Source organism: Nymphaea colorata, chromosome 5, assembly GCF_008831285.2.
Source record: "Nymphaea colorata isolate Beijing-Zhang1983 chromosome 5, ASM883128v2, whole genome shotgun sequence".
Classification (NCBI taxonomy): Eukaryota; Viridiplantae; Streptophyta; class Magnoliopsida; order Nymphaeales; family Nymphaeaceae; genus Nymphaea; species Nymphaea colorata.
In genome coordinates, this window is record NC_045142.1 from 22,132,528 (window position 1) to 22,139,388 (window position 6,861).

Sequence of the window (6,861 nt, forward strand, 5' to 3'; positions counted from 1 at the left end):
GAGGCGGGCAATTTGGATACCGTGATTACTCAATAAAAGTTATAAATCAAGGCCACGTATTATCTGCGCCACGTATGGAAAATACGAATGAATTAGTCACGTGTCGTGTAACCCTTTTGTCTCTTTTTTTGTAAATGAACATAACTGTGCGTCATCTACTAACGAAATGGAAATGCTCTCAGGTTCCAGACTCGTTTTCATTACGACAACTTTCATCCGGGGCCCAACATTTAATCGTACATTCGGAGAAGTACATGGAGGTTTTGAATTTTTTATATAATTCTTTTACTGTGGACCACAACAGTCTCCTTATCTATCAAAGGCGCACCTTTTTATGTGAAGGACACTGTGTTTGTTGTAGGGAATCACCTTACATAATTTATTTATTTTTGTAATTCCATGGGCTCTTTAAAAACAAATTTGTTAAAGAAATTACTTTTAAAGGGTTTATGAATTTAATTAATTTATTTTGTTTTGCGTAAAATGAGGGCAATTTGAGTGTTATGGTCATAAGAATGGATAGGACGCCCCTATTGGACATATTAAAAATAACAAATAATTATCAATTAAATATAGCTTAAAACTACAACTATAAAATAACAGCACGTATTACATCAAAGTGTTTTTAAGAAACCATTGTAATTTATTTGTTAGTAGTATTGAAAGGCTCGGCATTGGGGGGGGGGTACTGGATGGGTACTTGGTATTTGACCCGGATTGAAACTTGAAAATTGATCAATAATTTATTTTTAATATTATTTTTATTTATTTACATATTCAATTATATATATTTTATTACCATTACTCATATTCATATATTATTTTATATTAAAATATATGTTAACCTTATATCCATCTCCGGCTTTAAGTGTTTGGTTGCTTCAGGCCCTTTTGATTCCTGCCTCCTTCACAACTCCTTTTCTCCTCCTTTTTTCTTCTCCTCTAACTCCCATACTCTAAGAAAAGCAAACTGGTGCTTTTGGTGTGCAAATTTCGGTCCCCTCTTTTTTTTTGTATCTAGTATGCACTTGGTGTTGTAATTATGTTTTGTTATTAATGAAAGTTTTTATGTGTTTAATTTTCTGCATTGTGCTTAACTTAGAAGCTAAAAGGGAAAGTCTCTTCCCCAAAAACATGCATCTCTACATACACTTGTATAATATGTTATTATGAATCTGTATTTTATACTGAAAGTTTTGGCCATAGCGAGAATCTATGCAAACCATGAGTTATGAAAGAGAACTTTTGTTGGGGATTGATCTTCTCTCTCCTAGGGCACTGGTGACCTCGTCATTGTGGAAGTGGAAGCTGACGGCTGCAGTGGGCCTCTGGCCCAGCAGGCACTACCGACAATGGGAGATCCTAGCGACAGCAGAGACCCTATGGTTTTGGGTGGTGTTGAAGACGTTGTTGGTGGGGGAGAGGAGCTCGCTTCACCCTCCAGTGCCGAAAAGGGCATATCATGGGCTGCTATTGTGGATGGGGGAAATCCTACGGCTAAGATGAACATGCCTCCTCTAGAGAAGAAAGAGGTGGCAGGGAAGAGGCGTCTGGTCATCTCACAACAATCTTACCAAGTCCTCTGTCAGCCATTCAGGTTTAGTGCCATAGCCACTCTAGCTGGGGGGGCTGGGAAAGGTTGTCTGGGTTATAGCTTTATCTTCACGAGCCTCAAAAGCTTATGGCCTGGCATCACCAACTTAAGGTTCACTTCAGTGGGGAAAGGTATGTTTCTCCTTCTCACCTCCTCTGAAGAAGATCTGAAACATATTCTGTCGCCTGATAGATGGTATGTAGGAGGTAGGCCTCTCATTGCTAACCAGTGGCATCCTGGAATGCCTATGAGGATTGAAAGTTTCAATCGAGTGCGCATCTGGATACGACTGTCAGAACTGCCAGTCGAATGGTGGAACCCTCGTATTTTTATTGACATCGCTGAATTAATTGGTGGTTCATTTGTGGAAGCTGATGAGTATACCAAGCATCTCCAATGTTTTGGTTTTGCCCGAATCAAAATTGAAATTCCGCTTGGGCTCATGCCTATTTCAAAGATCGAACTTGAGGTCACAGGGGGAAAAATTTTTGTCCAAACCATTGAGTATGAAACTAAAGTCAAATATTGTCATAGATGTGGTTCCACTGCTCATTTTGAGGGCTCCTGCTTGGTGGCAGAGGCAGTCCAGGAAGGGGAAAAGGTCACTGCCAACGCTTGGCAATCGGTTAAAACCCCTAGAAGAAGACCACAACCCATCAAGAGAACAGAGGATGTGTAGTCAAAACATAATAAGTTTGAACCCCTATCTCATATGGTGGAGGAGATAATTGTTGGGGAAAACTCTTCTGGTGGTCTAGGCGATAGGGTCACAGCTTGCGAAACAGAGAATGTGCAGGAGTCATGTTTGCCTGTCACCACTGACATAGCAGAGCCAGGCAATGTAGCGGGAGTCCCAGACTTGCAGATCACATACCTGCAGACCAGAAGCAAAGACAAGCAGGGCCCCCACCATAACCCATCGGGCCTTCCTCAACCTGTGACTGCTACAAGGAGTGGCCCAAACCCTCTGACAGGCCATAACAATGATCCAATGGCAGATAAGGTAAAGAAAAGACCACTCAAGCACAAAGAAGTTAATGGAGCAAAAAAACGGATCAGTCCTCCCAATTTAGGTGTCCAAGTAGAGAAGGCGGGAGGGAGACTACAAGACAATCAATTACATGCGATGGAGGGGTCAACCCAGGAGTATAAGGAGGAAGCCCCTTCAGACGACATGGATATAGGCATAATTGAAGAACAGCTAGCTCCCGAGGCGATGGCGGATGACAAGGCTGACGACTTACCAATTAACAAGTTGGTTAGTGGGGAAGGGAGGGGACACAACCATCCCTGCCCATGAACATCCTAGCTTGGAACGTCCGAGGGCTGGCGGCTCCTCCAGCCCAGCATGAGTTCTTACGAACTCTGAGATCTTCGAAGTCCACCATTGCCTTTGCAATTGACACTAAGCTTAATTCAGAACAACTTCAGAAGTTCCAGTTCAAGCTCCCAGCCAAACGCCTTATCTCCAATATCCACACTTCAGGACCTTGGGCGCGCATCATTGCTCTATGGGACCCGTTGGAGGTGATGCTCCAAAACTGGTATGCTCACCCTCATTGTATTGTTTCTCAATTTTATAACATCTCTTCAGGCCAATCTTTTGTGGTTATCGGGGTCTATTTACATACTGATTTTATAATAAGGAAGGGTCTCTTTCCTACCCTTCTTGCAACTCTGAACCTTTGCAGTGCACCAATCATCTGTATGGAGACTTTAATGCAGTACTTAACACCCACGAGAAAACTGGGAGAGTGCCCGCTCTTCAAGCTTGTCTCGCCTTATCTGATTTTGTTTCTCAGTCAGCTCTCACTGAAGTGTCTTGCCCGGATGCGAAATTCACATGGACCAATAACCGGATGGGGCTTGAGAACGTCATGTCCAAGATCGACAGATGCTATATGTCCAAGGAGTGGGTCGATGATCCAGATTTGATGGTGATCCTGGAAGTGCTCCCTAGGACCACATCTGATCACAATCCAATTTTGCTTCACATATCTAAGCGCAAGTTCAGAACTTGGGGTCGTACCACTTTTCGGCATTTTCAGTATTGGCAGGACATCGCTGGGTATAGTGACCAAGTGGTGTCAGCCTGGATGGTCGACACATGGGGTTGTGCGATGATTAAACTCATTCATAAATTGGAAACCACTAGGGATAAACTGAAAATGTGGTGCAAGGGTGGGGCCAATGACTTACCCCTCCAAATTATGGAATTAAAATCCAAGATTAAACTCCTCCAGTCCCTAAGTGAAAGTGGCCACCCTGAGGCGATAGAAGAGGAATGCAACCTTAAGATCGATCTGTCCAAGTTATTGCGCTTAGAAGAATGTCTATGGCGTCAAAAATCTAGAATAAAGTGGTTGAGGGATGGTGACCTTAATACTAAGTTTTTCCAGGGTATCGCCAATGGTAGGAGACGGAGGAACAAGATTGCCTCCATTTCCCATGACAGACGACTCCTCACCGACATGCCTGAGATTTTTACAGCTTGCACGGATTATTTTGCTGGCCTGTCAGGGACCTCTGATGGTGCCGGGAATCTACCATCCTCTCTCGCTCCAGGCCCCACAGTGTCGCCAGAGGAGAATGCTGACCTGCTGAAACCTATAATTGCTATAGAAATCCATTGGGCAGTAATGGAGGCTGACAGGGATTCTGCGCCTGGCCCAGACGGCTTTGGCAATAGCTTCTTCCAGAGGAACTGGAATATTGTCCAGGAAGCAGTAGCAGGGGCGATTTGTGGTTTCTTTGACTCCGAAAAATTGGTGAAGTCTATCAACAAGACCCACATTATTCTTCTCCCCAAGGAGCAAGGTGCTATGCAGGTGGACAAACTTCGACCCATCTCTCTCTGCACAAGCACGCTGAAATTCATCACGAGGATTATGGTCCAGCGTATGAGGCCTATACTTAACAGAATCATATCCAAGAACCAAAGTGCCTTTCTGCCCGAAAGATGCATACAGGACAGTTTCCTTCTAATCCAAGAAATAGTTCACATATTGCATAACAGTAAGAAACCAACAGCCTGTGTTAAGATAGACTTAAGTAAGGCGTATGACAGTCAACTGGGTCTTCTTGAAGGCTGCTCTTTACCTTCTTGGGTTTCATGATCTATGGATACAGAAAGTTATGACTATCGTCACTTCAGTCACTTCAGCCCTGCTTATCAATGGCAAAGAAGGGACTTGGTTTGTGAACAAGAGAGGACTTAGACAGGGGGATCCACTTTCCCCCTACCTTTTTATCTCAGTCATGGAAATGCTTACTCGCAGCACTTAAGCGTATATTAACAGCAATCAAATTAAAATTCCCTCCATGGGGGCAGGTCTCACCTCCCCTTTCTCCACGTTATATGCAGACGATATAATCTTCTTCATTGGTGGGAAATTACAGAACTTGCGTCACTTGAAAGGGTGCTTGGACGAATTTTCCTCCTTCTCTGGCCTGGTTATGAACATTGATAAAAGTTCAGTCCTCTCCTTCAATATGAACAGCCAGGTGCTCTCCCAGATAGAGCGTGAAATGGGTTGGCGCCAAGGTCAGCTTCCCACCACCTATCTCGGCATTCCCCTCCAGACGACAGACTTGACTGAAGCACAATGCAGGCCGTTAATCCTTCGCTCGACTCAAAAGCTCGCAGTCTGGAAACAAAAATGCCTCTCTTTCGAAGGTCGACTGAGTTTAATCAAGCATGTGCTCTCACTGGTGCCAAGCTATTGGAGCCTTGTTGTCAAAATTCCTGCGTCAACCTGTAAACACTTGACTGCAAAAGTTACCACCGCATGAAATGGTCCACCCTATGCCTCCCAAAGTTAGAGGAAGGCGTAGGCCTAAGAGACATCAAGGAAACCAATATGGCTAATATGGCGTTCTTTGTTTACCGAGTGTCGCAACAGGCCTCTCCTTGGGCATCCCTGGTTAAAGGTCGGTATTGCGAGCGGACAAGATTACTAGACAGCAGCATGAGGGGCAAAAGAGTGTCCATAGCTTGGCGCAGGGCATTGCAGTCTTGGCGCAAGATTAAAGAGCAAGTCGCATGGAAGATCGGCAATGGTTCCTTGGTCAAGTTTTGGACAGACCATTGGGGAGAGGATCGGCTGATAGAGAAGGTCCCTATAACTCATCTTCATCTAGTTCAAGATAGCCTCACCTGCTCAGTGAAGGAGATCATCGAGGTGAATGGGGAGTTCATTATGGACTTCCTTGCCAGCCTTAACATCCCATTTACTTGTCCTAGGATTGAAGCTGGGCAGCCTGTCGCTTTGGTATGGAAGAATGCAGACAAAGGTGAGATCAACCGGCATGGAATCTGGCAGAGACTCCGGAAGAAAGGCAACGAGTTTAATGACCATATTCTAGTGTGGAAAGGAAGACGACTTCCAAGGGCTGCCTGGGTGGTCTATTTAGGTAGTGCTGGTCGTCTTCCAACGGATGGGCTTGTGCAAAAGCAAGGTCGAGCCCTCGCTTCCAGGTGCCCAGTTTGCAAGCATGCGAGCGAAGATATCAAACACCTGTTTTTTTATTGTAAATGTGCACAGTTTACTTGGTCCTGCATCTATGGCAAATTTGACAGGACTGCACCATGGCATAGGAGCCCTCCTAACATCATGCAAGCACTCAATCAGTGGCATAAGAAAGGCTTCAAAGATAAAACTCTCGACAAATGCTGGAAAGATAGCTTCCACATGGCGATTTGGTTTATTTGGAGAACCTGTAACCACTTCAAACATAAAGGAGACATTCCCTTAAGCAACTTGGCCAAACAATTTTGGTCAAACTGTTGTGAGCATTGGTGGACTTATCAGTGGACTGAATCGCAACAGGTCAAAACTCAAAACTGGCTTCAGACTGGGATCCTATGGAGTGATGGAGTTCACAGAGATGATACATGGGTGGAAATCAGCATCATTTCTTGGTTTAAGGCTGGCAGGAAAGGGGTAGCAGGCCTCATTAGAGACACTGCAGGACGGTTTCGGTTTGGTTTGGCATGCTAGTTTGAGATGAGTTCTGCCTGGCGGGAGACTGAGGTTCTGATGGAATGTATCCTCAACCTGGCTAATTTGGTAGATAACCAAGGGCGCATCTACATACTAGCAAATGATGGCGACTGGAAGCAGCACCTACGTTCTCTAACTGAACGCAGGATGGACATTGTGCCTCACTCGCCTTTGACAAACAGACTCTTCAGCAGGTTCGCCATTTGCAAGAGATGGCCTCTTGCTGAAGCCACCCATCTTTTGTTGCTTATTCCAGATAATGGA